We start from the raw sequence: 16,213 nt of genomic DNA, 5'->3' as shown, positions 1-16,213 counted from the left end.
CAGAATCAACACACCAGTTGGAATCAACCCCATATGAAGCATCCACCGCTACTGCGACTCGCTTCCTTTGGGAATTGTCCTCAACATATTACCAATTGCAATCCTTTGCAATATGGTTAGTTTTTTTACAGATCTAACATTTGACTTCGTATTCTTCATACTCGATGAAGTGAAGGCCTTGGCCTTGGTTGTTGTTGTAGTATGGGTGCAGCTAGCTATTGTTGCTGTAGTAGCCCCCTGCCGCCGCCATGGTTGTTGTATTTGCCGCCACCGCCGCCACTGTAGCCGCCATTGCCATGGTTGTTGTTGTAGTTGCCGCCACCGCTGCCGCGGTAGCCATCGTTTCTGGGATTGTTGAAGCCGTCACCTGCCGTTGCTGCCACTGTTCTCGCCACCCCTGGAAGGGCCGCGGTTTCCCTTGGAAGAACCACCGCGTCCTCGAGAAGCAGCGTTAGTGGATGATTTGAATCCACCCGATCCAGCACCGTGGAACATCTCCACTCTTCGGTCAAAGTTTGATACCATGCCGAACAGATCGTAAACTAAAAGTGGTTCGGTGTGGACATCTAGTGCAGAGATAAGTGGTTGGTAGTCCATATCAAGACCGACAATGAGAAACGAGACTAGCTCATCCTCGGAGATTGGTTTTCTAGCCATGGGGAGCTTGTCTAAAAGCACATGCATCTAGCCAAAATAGGCAGCACCTGATTGGAACCCTTTTGGGCATTGGAAAGAGCGGTGTGGCAATTGTTTGCACGCGACCTGGACTGGACTGCAAACATGTTCGCAAGCCCGGACCATATGGCATGAGATTTTTCTACACATGCAACTTGAATCAGAACCTCTTTAGAAAGATTGCGAAGCAAATAAGCGACAAGTTGCTCATCTTGAATCAACCAAGTAGGGTAGGCTGGGTTAGGGATGATCTGATCTTTCCCTTGGGCATTTTTAGAAGTGATGGTGGCCGGTGGTTCTGCGATGTATTTGTCAACGTATCCGAAGAGGCCCGCTCCAATGATTTGTGCACGAGTGTGAGCTCGCCACAAAACATAGTTTGTGCGGGTGAGGGGTTCTTAGATTGTGTTGTTTAGGCCGGTGGAGGAGTTGGTTCGGCTTGAGGAGGACATGGCGAAGTGAAGGTGGACGGGTGAGGTGATGGTTGAAGATGAAGGCTATATGAGATGGAAGAGGGAGGCCGTGTATTCCATGTTAGGTTCCATAGAAGCGTCTCAACCCTCCAACATAGAGATCCCACATGTATATTGATTGGCATACAAGGGATTCAGTTGAGCAACCGTAGAAGGAATACACAAGATAAACGAAAATACATATATCTTCTTAACTACCTAGCCTTGTACAACAAGGTCTCCTCTCAAACTATGTTACATAGTGACAATGTTTAACAACTACTCCGTATTTATCTTAATTACATAATACATATGCATGTGCATGCAAAAAAAAGTGTAGATATACATGGGATGTATACAATTTGTCAACATTCTGCATAAGCGTCCAAGGGCCCGGGCCAATAGGGGGAGGGGGCGGAAGGATCTCGCGGCCCTCGGGAACCACCACAAGTGAGCAAAGGGTGCGACTCCATCACGTGTGTCTTTCCTTCTACTGTGTCCCCGCTGCTGCGACATTGTTTTCGACGTCATGGTGAAACATGAAGGTTTTGTCGTTCAGGAGTATGCGCAGATGGTTGTCTACACAAGTGACAGTTGGAAGATGGTGCATCTTGTGTCAGGTTTGTGGTCAGTGAATGGCAGTTCTCGTTTCCTCCTGTGACGTTGTCGTCATGTGGTGGTGTCCGATCTGGAGTTTGATGGCTGTCTAGGGACATGTTGTCCCGGTCTGATTCTTTTAACGACAATGGTTTTGCTTTCGGCAAGCTACTTTGGAGATCCATAAAGCTGTAGATCAGTGATGGAGCCGCGTCGAGCTCGGGTAAAGAGGTGATCTGACTTCTTTTCTTTTGATGGCCGTTTTAATGGTGTCGAAGAAAAGGAACAGACGATGATATTTTACATTAGAATTTTTTTTATCTTTTAAATCTTATATAAGATGAGTATTTACGTGTCTTATAACTTGATCTTATTGTATATATAAGACACATATTATCATGAAAAAAATACATGAAACGTATACAATTTGTCAACATCCTGGCATCCTGCATAAGCGTCCAAGGGCCCGGGCCAACGGGAGGAGGGGGCGGAAAGAAAGATCTCGCGGCCCTCGGGAACTACCACAAGCGAGCGAAGGGTGCGACGGCCGGCCGCCGGAGGGCGAGAGGCAGACCGCCCGGCAGACGAGCTCAGGGGCGAGCCGCACAGCCCGACCAGATCTCGACCAGAAGCCTCAGAAACCATGGGGAGAAAAGGAGGGGTGGCTGCCATCCCGGAGTGGAGACCGACAGGGGTTTGGTGTCCACCGGCGCCGGAGTGGCGTTCGGCGGGGGCTCAAGCGGGGGAACCTACCAGGTTACTTCGCTCTTTTGTTAGCTACTACTCCTACCTGTAGCTAGCTTCCAGTTTGAAGTCTGTTCTTGGTTCTTTGCGGCACATGCTTCAAGTCCCACTAGTGGCTAGTGGTAGTGGGAAGCTTCAAGTCCCACTCCCTCCACCACCTGCTCAGTCGCCTCAGATCTCCAGCTCCCCCCTCCATCGGCGGGCGCGGCCGCATTCCTCGCCGTACAGAGCGAAGCGGGGATCGGTGGGTGGGTAGGTGCAGCTGCTGGAGAGTGTCGGTGGAGTAGCGGTGGAGGAAATGGCGCCGGTTAGTGGCGTCGCCGGGAGCTCCAGATCCGCGGCCTGCTGCGCCGTGCTGCTCACGGTAGTGCTCTTCTTCTCCGCACCGGCCACCACAGGTTCGGCTCCTCTCCCTCCCATCCATCCAGTCCTTCTCTCTTCCCTGCCCCGTCGTGCCGAGAGCTGCCGAATCGGTATACGGATCCCCATTGTCGCGGAGCATCGCTGAGACGAGGCGGTCACACGGTTCTGCTCTGCGTGCTGTCAGTGTCGGTGGCTTCTAATTTTGATCCGTTAGTTCTGTGACTGTCCGTTCATTTCGAGCTTCCTTGAACTCTGAAGGCAGATTAGGAAGCTATCCATATATTGATAGAACATGGGGATCTTCTAGGCATAGATAGATCCAGTAGAACACATGACTTTACCTTGTCCTGAGCTGGATGAGCTCCCACCGGTCTCCATCGGTGCGGTAGCGACGGCGGTGACGGAGAAGGAGGGTTAGGCGTAGGTGGAGCTTCCCGTGAGCACCACGCTTAACCTACATCGGATAGGCATGTCGGTAGGGGTGTGACGGCGGCGAATCTCGTAGTTCGTGCCCCAACACCCCACCGTCCTTTATATAGCGCGGGTCACAGGGGCTCACCAACCATAATGGGTTGGGCGCCCCCGATCAGGACGCATAGATCAAGGCCCGGTGGGCCGTTGGGCCCACGCGGTGAGAGATCAATCTAACATATATGTGAGACGAGCGATCTGTCAAGCTTCCCCGCCACTCCGTTGATTCTTGTTCACACTTGCTCGTGGTGAGCTCTGTGGCGATAGATCTGTCCAGAGGGAAGCGGATCAGTAAAAACATATCGACCAAGTGTATTGCTGCTATAGTATCCGGCGGGCAACTTAGACTGTGTTTGATTGAGCTGCAGATTCTAAAAAGGCTGCTGTGGAAAAGCTGTTGTGGAAAAGCTGAAAGCTGGAAAATTGAGGTACCCAGCTTGGAAATTTACATCAGGAAGAAGTTACAGATTCTCAAAAACTGCTTTGAACATTTACCCCTTTGGTTAGATTTTAGCTTTTCAAAGTAGATGTTAGAATTATGATGTAACCTTCTTTATTTTATTTAGTGCGTCTCACCTTCTTTATTGTACTATTTATTACTCCCTCCGTCTCAAAATTATTGTTTTGAATTTGTCTAGATATGGATGTATCTAGTTACATTTTAGTATTTAAATGCATCCATATCTAAAAACATCTAAGACAAGAATTTTGGGACGGAGGGAGTATCTGCTAAAACCATATTTAGTGTGTCTCACCTTCTTTATTTAGTTTGTTTCCATATATGTATCTAATATATGCACCCTTTGTTTGTTTGTTTGTTCACGCAGAGGCTTATGATTCCCTGGATCCAAATGGCAACATCACCATAAAATGGGATATTATTTCGTGGACTCCTGATGGCTATGTTGTAAGTGGCACCTCTTCACATCAACAGCTTGCCAATGATTGATCACAAACTTTGCCACAAACAATATACTCCCTCCGCTTCTAAATATAAGACCTTTTAGAGATTTCAATGCGGACTACACAGGAATGTATATAGATGTATTTTAGAGTGTAGATTCACTCATTTTGCTTCTTATGTAGTCCGCATTTGGATCTCTAAAAGGTCTTATATCTAGGAATGGAGGGACTAGTAGCCACCAAGTACAATTATCAGCAGATTATGGATATCTGGTCACCCACTACCTGTATCATGATCTTTTCTTCAAACTTGTCACGTGCAGGCAACGGTCACAATATTCAACTACCAGCAGTTCCGACACATATCCGCGCCTGGGTGGCAGCTGGGGTGGTCGTGGGCAAAGAAAGAGGTCATCTGGTCGATAGCGGGTGCTCTGGCCACTGAGCAGGGTGATTGCTCAAAATTCAAGAGCGCCCCTCCCCATTGCTGCAAGAGAGATCCGACGATTGTCGATCTTCTTCCAGGCACCCCATTCAACCAGCAAATTGCCAACTGTTGCAAGGCAGGAGTTATAAAGACATTTAACCAGGACCCGGGAAATGCTGCTTCCTCCTTCCAGATTAGTGTAGGTCTTGCTGGGACTACCAATAAGACGGTTAAGATGCCGAAAAACTTCACCCTTAAGGCCCCAGATCCGGGGTACACATGTGGGCGTGCTCTTGTTGGCAGGCCTACCAGGTATTACTCGTCAGATGGGCGCAGGGTAACCCAAGCTCTCAGTAAGTTGCCCACTTATTGCTCTTCACTGCTTGCTCTATATTGCTTAAATACCTTTCGCATGAACTCGGACTTTCTCCGGGGTGAAAATCCAAGATCGTCGATTGGGCAACGACAACACTTGTGCATTGTTTTCTTCCTGAAGACGTTGCTTTTGGAGAACCTCTTTTGTATTTCGGGTGTTGTCTTTAGTGGTGGTTAGAGGATTGCTGCTGCTAGTATTGTTCATCGTGGTAGGGTCTTTTTTTGGATGTGTGTATCCTTGATGCTTTTGAACATCTTGTTGATACAAAGGCCGGGTGTAATTGGTATCATCGTGATATTAATACATTCCCTTTATCGATTTTTTTGGTTAAATACTTTGCGCAAATGCATTAGCAAACTAGACCAATTGAGCTAAACACATCTTAGTACCACTTTTGCATGTTTCTGCTCCTTAATCATGAATGAATGTTATGTTAGAATATTTTAGGATTAGTGGAAGACTAAAAGGAGTGAAACCATCGAAACGAGAAGTGATTCATTTTCAAAAGGAGATGAATTCACATGCAAATAATGCATGTCTATTTATTTGAAAATAAGCCACAGCTAAGCCTGATAATATCTTAACTAGTTTGGTTCACATGCAAATAATGCATGTCAAGTGCAGGAAACATCAGATTGGTTCCATATATGTTTTGTGCTTTATTGCTGATAATGTTCTTTATTTAGTGGGTACTAACAAAAGAAATTCTATATTGGCAGTGTCGTGGAATGTGATCTGCACATACTCCTAATTTCTTGCTTGGAAAGTTCCGAGCTGCTGTGTATCTCTCTCATCGTTTTATAACGACACTTTTGTGAACTGCCCAACGTGCTCTTGCGGCTGCCCAAACAGTATTATTCGTCCAGGAAGTTGTATAAAGTGAGTTAATAATTATTACTCTTTACTGTGCTTCCTATTAAGGTTCTAACCTCCTGCAAATTCCTTTCAAATCCTATCCATTTTACATAACAATCCACCTTATTTACAATCTGCCATCAGTGGCCCTGGCAAATTAACCGGCCAGCCTCTTGTCCAATGTACTCCCCACATGTGCCCGATAAGAATCCATTGGCATGTGAAGCTCAACTACATGGATTACTGGAGAGTGAAAGTCACCATCACCAACTTCAACTACCGCATGAACTATACAGACTGGAACTTAGTTGCCCAGCATCCTAACTTTGATAATATCACAAAGGTCTTCAGCTTTAACTACAAGCGACTTACGCCATATGGAGGCAGCATAAGTAAGTCACCTTGTGAACTGTTTTAATTAGTTTCTGAATTGAGATGTGCCTCCTTTCTGACGTGCTTATTCCTCCCATTTCAGATGACACCGCAATGTTCTGGGGAAAGAAGTTCTACAATGATTTGCTCAATCAAGCTGGTCCGCTTGGAAACGTGCAGTCAGAGCTACTCATGTGGAAGGACTCAGAGACTTTCACCTTCCAGAAAGGATGGGCGTTTCCTCGGCGTGTGTACTTCAATGGTGATAACTGTGTCATGCCATCTCCCGATGATTATCCATGGCCTAGAAACTGAAGATGGAATCCCTGTGCAGAACTCATGGAACATTGAGGACCTATAGAAATACTATCTTCGCAAGTTCTATTTATAGGGCGTATGGCCGTTGGACCTGTTCTAACAAGCAACTATATCATGTAAAATTCGGGCTCAGCTCCCTTGTTTGTTAAATAAAGTTAAGTGTTTCACAATTTTGTGTAAATATTCATGTTACTTTATGTCATGATGATTGTTGCCATTGTTGTGTTATGTTTTTTTTTGGATAATGAGGTTAAAACCGGAAAGTCCTATTCTACTTTTGAGCTCAAATGCTCCATCGTGAACAGTAAAATTGAAAAAAAAATAGTAAAATAGTTTAAAAAAATTCTGAACTCAAATGCTCCATCGTGAACAGTAGAATTGGAAAAAATAGTAAAATAGTTTAAAAAATTTCTGAAAGTATTCTTTGGTAAACTTTGACAAACGTTTTACATACGTATCAAAATTCAACACGGAATAACATTCTTGGAAGTCGCAGCGAAAAAACAAAATCAACGGTCCAAAATGTATCCAAAACTAGCATTTTTGAGCAACGATTTCGTTTTTTTCGTCACGACTTCCACAAATGTTATTTCGAGCGGAATATTTCTAAGCATACAAAACATTTGTCAAAGTCTACCACAAAAAAAATCATAATTTTTTAAAGTTTTTATTACTTATTTTGATTTTACTATTCATGAGGGAGCATATGAGCTCGGAAGCAAAAAACTCCATGTCCGTTGAAACCCCCGGTCTATCGATGCATACGTCCATATTTATTAATTATTCAATAAATGTATGACAAAAACATACATCAAACCATTCGAAGCCATTATTCACACCTACGAACTCGATATTTGAAAGGCACTTACTTCACATATCTAAAACCGGTGACGAACTCGATATGTGAAATGCACTTACTTCACATATCTAAAACCGATGACGTCGTCGATCCATCTGCATAACGTATCGAAAACTACAACCGATGGAGCAAACAAAAACGTGTACCACAGGCACACGTTTTAGAAGACGTCATCATCATCAACCGCTGACCCATGCATCATCCTTGCCATTCCAACAATCCGTCGACGCCACCACGACGTCCAACAACACCATCTCACTGCGCGCAAAGTGTTGAGCACGTCACGGTCGCCGTTGGTACACCGCAGCACCATGCCGCCAAGTACCACCCGCCGACACAATTTGAAGTCTCTATAAGATATGTAGTGCGTAGCACCTGCCAAACAGGCATGATACAACGTAGCACCCGTCGTCCAGACATGACTTGACATCTCCACCGAAGCTCCGTGCAAGACGAAGCCGCTCCACCTCCTGCCTCTGTCTTCCAGCGCTGCTCCACAAACAATGTTCTCAAGAAATCGCGGTGGAGGAGGGAGCAGCGACACATCGTGGGATGCCGGCTGGTCGGTCCTTAGAAAGACGGTGTATCGTGAACGACCGAGATGATCCAAATTTTTATCTTTTTCTTATCAATACGGTGAATGCCCCTTCTTGGACAGGCTCCGAGGCAAGTGGCATGGTGGCTAAGAGCATCTCTAGCAGACCCCGTATAAAGCCGCAACTCGCAAAATAACTGCCAAAATAAGGGTGTGCGTGGAAAATGTTGCCCGATCAGACCCCACAAACGCGTCCGACCCATAATTTTTTTTGAGTGGCGCGGCAAAATCCCCTCCATGACCCGCGAAAACACAGGTTTCTGCCTCGCCTCTACAGTGCTCAGTATCCCAGGAAAACAGTTGGCGGGGGGAACATTTCAACCCGCGCCCTTTCCCCACCCCTTTTTGCCGCCGCCCCGCAATTGGTTTCGCCCAACGCCGGCGGTGATTCCGGCCAAATCTGCGGGCTGAATCGCGCCGCGGGGGCGCCCCTGCCTTCTTCCACCCAGCCGCTGCACCGGCTCCCTCGGATCCGCCAATCCACCGCAGCCATAGAGCCACCGCCGTAGATGGAATTGAGCCCGTCGAGAAGTTTTTGCGCGACAGTTCATCCGATCCGGACGACTCGGATATTGAGACGATGCTTCTCACGTTTCGCGAGCAGACTTTTGTGATGGCTCTTACCATGAAGGAGCACGAAGACGAGAACCGAAAGAGGTATTGAGGATCGACCGTCGGCCGTATTTGCAATCCTCGAAATCGCCATCTTGGGAACGAGATGTTGATGCAAGACTAGTTCGCCGACAATCCAACATATCCGCCGCACCTCTTCCGTAGAAGGTACCGCATGCGCCGATCCCTCTTTGTGAAAATTGTTCAAGCTTGCGAGGCCAATTTTTGGTATTTTACTCAAAGAAGAAATGCCGCGGGCTTGAAGGGATTTAGTGCATATCAAAAAAAATCTCTGCAGCTATGCGGGTAATTGCATACGGCATTCCGGCTGACTATGTTGATGAGTACCTTCGCATTAGTGAAGACACAATTTTTTTTGATGGCATTTAATGATAGAAGAGGTTGGCCTGGTATGCTAGGAAGCATAGGTTGTATGCATTGGACTTGAAAAAGTTGCCCAAAGGCATGAAAGAGAATGTATTGTGGCAAGTCTTGTGATGCAACAATTGTGCTAGAGGTCGTAGCATCCCATGATTTATGGATTTGGCATTGCTATTTTGGTATGTCGGGTACTCTCAATGATATCAATGTGTTCCAACGGTCTCATTTGTTTGCTAGGCTTGCTAGTGGTGATGCTCCTGCTTATAACTACACTATCAGTGGGCATGAATACACAAAGGGGTACTATCTTGCAGATGGTATATACCCTTTTTGGTGCACATTTGTCAAGAGCATCGAAGACCCCCAAACTAGGAAAGAGTGTGAATTCGCAAGAGCACAAGAGGCAGCCCGAAAAGACATTGAAAGAGCATTTGGGGTTTTGCAATCTAGGTTTGCCATTGTTCGTGGTCCTGCTCGGTTTTGTGACAAGGGATCCTTGAAAAACATCATGACCTGTTGTGTTATTCTTCACAATATGATTATCGAAGATGAGAGAGGCATGAACTTAAAGTTCTTCTACAACAATGTGGGTAGCCGTGTCAAACTAGCTAGAGACCCTAACCAAATTAGAGCTTTTTTTCAGACCTACAAGGAGATTGAAAATGCAAACAGCCACTGTCAACTTCAAAAGGATATCATGGAGCACCATTGGCAAAGGGTTGGGCAGTAACACATTCTATTTTTTCATTCATTTTCATTTCATTCATGTGTGATTTGTATACGGGACAAGTTTTGTATTGAATTATTTAGTTTGCTTCGGTGATTTGAATAATTATTGTACTTTCGATGATTATGTATTGTAATATTGACATTTTACTTCTATTGCACATTAGTAATTCTAATTTATGGGGTTTTTGGTTTGCGGGTCGACGCGGCGGCACCCGAGCAGACCCCTCATAGACGACACGTAAAAAAGCATCTTCTATGAATATCCTTTTTTACGGGTCCGTTTTACAAAGTCTGACTATATCCACGTCCGCGCCGGCCTGCAAAACCGTTTTTTCGTGAACAGTAAACGAATTTTACGGATCAGCTTTATACGGGGTCTGCTAGAGATGCTCTCACAACGTTCAAGAAATGCTTGGGTTGCTCGTTAACGAAACAGCTGCTTCTGTTATTCAGCTTAAATCCTTAAAGGGTTATTGAAAAATACTGTACTTAGCGTGCACGTAAAATAGCGGATGGGCACTTATAGAAAAAAATACTACTGCTAAAGAACTGTGGGATATTGAAGAGTCAACAAAGCCAATCGGAAAAATATAACATGTTAAAGACATGAAAGAATTTAAAAAGGTCACTACAAAAAAGATAAACCAGTTAAACAAATAGTGAGTGAAAAAGGAGAGGAGCGATATGGCTCATACCAGCATTTGCTTGTATTATCTGGACCGCAAGTAGCGGCCTGATGAACAATACGTCCATACTTGCGGCCTGATGAACAATACGTCCATATTTGTGATGTATTGACTGTTGAGTAAATAGACACAATTTTCATGACTAATTTCAGAATATAAAACATGACGATACTAGTTACATGAATAGCTGCAACACAGTATAACAAAACATATACACATCTAACATGTTTATCAAGCCAACGGAAATACGACGCACGTACCGAATGTTTGCAGATGAAGCAGATGTGTTCGGTGTAGCTATGTTGTTGACGATGACGTTGGCGATGACGGGACGAAGTAGACAACGCTTGAGGCGGCGGTACGCAACACCGCCCGACTTGCTAGGTAAACGACCCGTTGTGGAAGGAGCGAGCAGTCGCGCAGAGCGCTTTCCAAAAACCTAATTCGTCCTCTCCCGTACACGATCACAAAGGCGACTGATTCCGGAGACCTGCTCTCCCGTTCGCCGGTGGATGCCGGCGCTCGGGATGGAATAGACTACGGTGGCGGCGCAAGGAACGAGGAGTGGCAAAACCCTAGATTGGTTTCGGTGTGTATACAGCGCCCAAGGCGCGTGCCTTTTATACAACGGTTCGGAAAACCCTAATGGGTGCGACGTGGCCCACGCCGCACATCCGAGTCGGTTGCAGCACACGATTCGGGAGCGACCCGAACCGGCCCAGCTGTGACGCGCCCGTCATGACTACGAATTCAATTTTCCAAAATAGCAAAATAAAGACAAATGTTGTCTCGGCTCGAATTCACGAAACGCGATCGCGACGGGTCGAGACGAGCGACCGACGGAGGAGGAGGAGTGCGCGAGAGGCTCTCCTCTTCTCACTCACTTACAAGTGCTACAACACTCCACCTTATAAGGTGGTGTACATCTCTTCCAACTTTCCATGTGGGACTAAACTTCCCACTCCCACCACTTGCTTGTTCACATGGGCCACTTTGAGATTTCAGGATTTGCTAGTTGGGCTGCCCCAAATATGGGCCCAAATTCTAACAATCCCCCATCAGATCTCAAATGCCCATTTGAAGATTTTGCCAGACCCCGCTTCTTGTTTATATACCAGTGTTTCAGCAGAGACTGTTAAGTTGAACTTTCGCCTAAAACCTTGAGCTACGTCTATCGGCAACTTGAACAATGGACGAACCTTGAATTTCAAGTTTGATGCTTTTAGATTTCACTCAAAATCATAACTAGTACTTGGCTGCCAGTAGCTGATACGTCCATTTTGCATCATACTTTTATGTCGATATTTATCGCTTTTTGGGTTGTTATTACACTTCAAGGTACAATACTTATGCCTTTTCTCTCTTATTTTGCAAGGTTTACATGAAGAGGGAGAATGCCGACAGCTGGAATTCTGGCCTGAAAAAGGAGCAAGTTTGAGATACCTATTCTCCGCAACTCCAAAAGCCGTGAAAATCAATGAGGAATTTTTTTGGTATTTATAAAAAATACCGGACCGAAGAAGTGCACACGGGCGCCAGCAGGAGGCCACAAGCCTGCTAGGCGCGACCCCCCTGGCCACGCCCAGGGGGCTTGTGGGCTCCCACTTGGCCCTCTGGCTCCCCCCTTTTGCTACAAGAAGGGTTTCGGTCTGGAAAAAATCAAGAGGAGGCTTTTCGGAGGATTCGCCGCCGCCACGAGGTGGAACTTGAGCAGAACCAATCTAGAGCTCCGACAGGACGATCCTGCCGGGGAAACTCCCCTCCCGGAGGGGGAAATCGTTGCCATCGTCATCACCAACACTCCTCTCATCGGAGGGGACTCGTCACCATCAACATCTTCATCAACACCATATCATCTCCAAATGCTATTTCTTCTCTTGTAACCAATCTCCGTCTCGCGACTCCGATTGGTACTTGTAAGGTTGCTAGTAGTTTTAATTACTCTTTGTAGTTGATGCTAGTTGGATTACTTGGTGGAAGATTATATGTTCAGATCCTTGATGCTACTCATTACCTCTATGGTCATGAATATGATTATGCTTTGTGAGTAGCTACTTTTGTTCCTGAGGACATGGGATAAGTCTTGCTATAAGTAGTCATGTGAATTTGGTATTCGTTCGATAATTTGATGTGTTGTATGTTGTTTTTCCTCTAGCGGTGTTATGTGAACATCGACTACATAACACTTCACCATTATTTGGGCCTAGAGGAAGGCATTGGGAAGTAGTAAGTAGATGATGGGTTGCTAGAGTGACAGAAGCTTAAACCCTAGTTTATGCGTTGCTTCGTAAGCGGCTGATTTGGATCCACTAGTTTAATGCTATGGTTAGACTTTGTCTTAATTTTTCGTTCGTAGTTGCGGATGCTTGCGAGAGGGGTTAATCATAAGTGATATGCTTGTCCAAGTATGGGCAGTACCCAAGCGCCGATCCACCCACATATCAAACTATCAAAGTAGTGAACGCGAATCATATGAACATGATGAAAACTAGCTTGACAGAAATTCCCATGTGTCCTCGGGAGCGTTTTACCTCCTATAAGACTTTGTCCAGGCTTGTCCCTTGCTACAAAAGGGATTGGGCCACTTTGCTGCACCGTTGTTACTTTTTTTACTTGTTGCTTGCTACGAATCATCTCACCACACAACTACTTGTTACCCATAATTTCAGTGCTTGCAGATATTACCTTGCTGAAAACCACTTGTCAGATCCTTCTGCTCCTCGTTGGGTTCGACACTCTTACTTATCAAAAGGACTACGATAGATCCCCTATACTTGTGGGTCATCAAAACTCTTTTCTGGCGCCGTTGCCGGGGAGTGAAGTGCCTTTGGTAAGTGGTATTTGGTAAGGAAACATTTATATAGTGTGCTGAAATTTATTGTCACTTGTCACTATGGAAACTAATCCTTTGAGGGGCTTGTTCGGGGTATCTTCACCTCGAACGGAAGCACAAAGAGTTGCTCCTCAACCTGCTGCACCCACTGAAAATATTTGCTATGAATTTCCTTCGGGTATGCTTGAGAAACTGCTGGCTAATCCTTTTACAAGAGATGGAACATCACATCCCGACTTGCATCTAATCTATGTAGATGAAGTTTGTGGTTTATTTGAGCTTGCAGGTCTGCCCGAGGATGAGGTCAAGAAGAAGGTCTTTCCCTTATCTTTGAGGGATAAGGCGTTGACATGGTATAGGCTATGTGATGATACTGGATCATGGAACTACAATCGGTTGAAATTGGAATTTCATCAAAAGTTTTATCCTATGCATCTAGTACATCGTGATCGGAATTATATTTATAATTTTTGGCCTCGTGACAGAGAAAGCATCGCTCAAGCTTGGGGGAGTCTCAAATCAATGTTATATTCATGCCCCAACCATGAGCTCTCGAGAGAAATTATCATTCAGAACTTCTATGCTCGACTTTCTCATGATGATCGCACCATGCTTGACACTTCTTGTACCGGTTATTTTATAAAGAGAGATATTAACTTCAAATGGAATTTATTGGAAAGAATTAAATGCAACTCTGAAGATTGGGAGCTTGATGAAGGTAAGGAGTCAGGTATGAATTTCAAGTTTGATTGCGTTAAATCCTTTGTTGAAACAAATACTTTTTGTGATTTTAGCGCTAAGTATGGACTTGACTTTGAGATAGTAGCTTCATTGTGTGAATCATTTGCTGCTCATATTGATCTCCCCAAAGAGAAGTGGTTTAAATACCATCCTCCCTTAGAAGTCAATGTAGTTAAACCCAATCCAGTTGAAGAGAAAGTCATTGCCTATAATGATCTTATTGTTCCCAGTGCTTACATTGAGAAACCACCTTTCCCTGTTAGGATAAAGGATCATTCTAAAGCTTCAACTGTGATACGTAGAGGCTACATTAGAACACCCACACCCCCTGAGCACATTAGAGTTGAACCTAGCATTGCTATTAGCAAAGATCTCCTGTCCGACAATGTTGATGGCCATGATATTCACTTCTGTGAAGATGCTGCTAGAATTGCTAAACCACATGCTAGAGACAAACATAGGCCTGTTGTTGGCACGCCTGTTGTTTCTGTTAAGATAGGAGATCATTGTTATCATGGTTTATGTGACGTGGGTGCTAGTGTTAGTGCAATACCTCAATCCTTATATGATGAAATTAAAGACGAGATTGCACCTGTCGAGATAGAACCCATTGATGTCACTATTCAGCTTGCCAATAGAGATACTATTTGCCGTGTGGGAATTGTTAGGGATGTTGAAGTCTTGTGTGGTAAAACGAAGTATCCTTCTGATTCCTCGTTCTTTCTACCACACAAGATAGCTTTTGTCCCATCATATTTGGCAGACCCTTCCTCAATACCGTCAATGCTCATACTATGAGAAGCAAACTGTCACTGTTGGCTTTGAAGGTGTGTCACATGAGTTTAATTTCTCCAAGTTTGGTAGACAACCTCATGAAAAAGAGTTGCCTAGTAAGGATGAAACTATTGCCTTAGCTTCTATTGCCGTGCCTCCTACTGATCCCTTAGAGAAATACTTGCTTGAGCATGAAAATGATATGCATATGGATGAAAGGGATGAGATAGATATAGTTTTCTTAGAACAATATCCTATCCTTAAGAATAATTTGCCTGTTGAACTGCTTGGGGATCCACCCCCACCAGAGGGTGATCCTGTGTTCGAGCTTAAACAGTTTCCAGATACTCTTAAGTATGATTATCTTGATGAAAAAGAGATATATCCTGTTATTATTGGTGCTAGCCTCTCAGAGCATGAAGAAAAGAAGTTATTAAAAACTCTGAGGAAGCACCGTGCTGCTATTGGATATACTCTTGATGATCTTAAGGGCATTAGTCCCACTCTATGCCAGCACAAGATTAAAACCGATCCTGATTCCAAACCAGTTGTTGATCATCAAAGGAGATTGAATCCTAAGATGAAATAGGTAGTAAGAAAAGAAATACTAAAGCTCCTGAAAGCGGGTATTATCTATCCTGTTGCTCATAGTGATTGGGTGAGTCGGGTGCATTGCGTCCCTAAGAAGGGAGGCATTACCGTTGTCCCTAATGATAAGGATGAATTGATCCCACAGAGGATTATTACTGGCTATAGGATGGTGATCGATTTTAGGAAATTGAATGAAGCCACTAGGAAAGATCATTACCCTTTGCCTTTTATCGACCAAATGCTAGAAAGACTGTCTAAACACACACACAATTATTCTGGTTTCTCCCAAATACCTGTTGCAGAATTTGATCAGGAGAAAACCACTTTCACCTGCCCTTTCGGTACCTTTGCTTATAGACGTATGCCTTTTGGCTTATGCAATGCAGCTGCTACCTTTCAAAGTTGTATGATGGCTATATTCTCTGACTTTTGTGAAAAGATTGTTGAGGTTTCATGGATGACTTCTCCGTTTATGGGTCTTCTTTTGATGATTACCTCAGCAACCTTGATCGAGTCTTACAGAGATGTAAAGACACCAACCTTGTCTTGAATTGGGAGAAGTGCCACTTTATGGTTAATGAAGGAATCGTCTTAGGACATACAATTTCTGAAAGAGGTATTGAAGTCGATAAGGCTAAGGTTGATGCAATCGAGAAAATGCCATGCCCCACAGATATCAAAGGTATACGAAGTTTCCTTGGTCATGCTGGTTTCTATAGAAGGTTCATTAAAGACTTCTCTAAGATTTCTAGGCCTCTTACCAATCTCTTGCAAAAGGATATTCCTTTTGTTTTTGACGATGATTGTGAGGAAGCCTTCAAAATACTTAAGAAGGCTTTGATAACTGCACCTATTGTTC

The 16,213-nt window shown here is 44.6% G+C and overlaps 1 pseudogene across 1 annotated transcript; it reads left to right on the top strand.

Annotated features, from left to right (window-relative positions):
• Window positions 1–2,180: 2,180 nt before the first annotated feature.
• Window positions 2,181–6,723, top strand: LOC123452284 (annotated as a pseudogene). The gene is made up of 6 exons (XR_006632579.1): window positions 2,181–2,866; window positions 4,130–4,209; window positions 4,529–4,985; window positions 5,728–5,887; window positions 6,008–6,255; window positions 6,339–6,723. The product of XR_006632579.1 is annotated as a COBRA-like protein 3 (transcript).
• Window positions 6,724–16,213: the final 9,490 nt, after the last annotated feature.

This window comes from Hordeum vulgare, chromosome 5H (genome assembly GCF_904849725.1).
Source record: "Hordeum vulgare subsp. vulgare chromosome 5H, MorexV3_pseudomolecules_assembly, whole genome shotgun sequence".
Lineage (NCBI taxonomy): Eukaryota > Viridiplantae > Streptophyta > Magnoliopsida > Poales > Poaceae > Hordeum > Hordeum vulgare.
The sequence above is the reverse complement of the archived record's forward strand: the minus strand, read 5'-3'. Positions and strand labels throughout refer to the sequence as shown.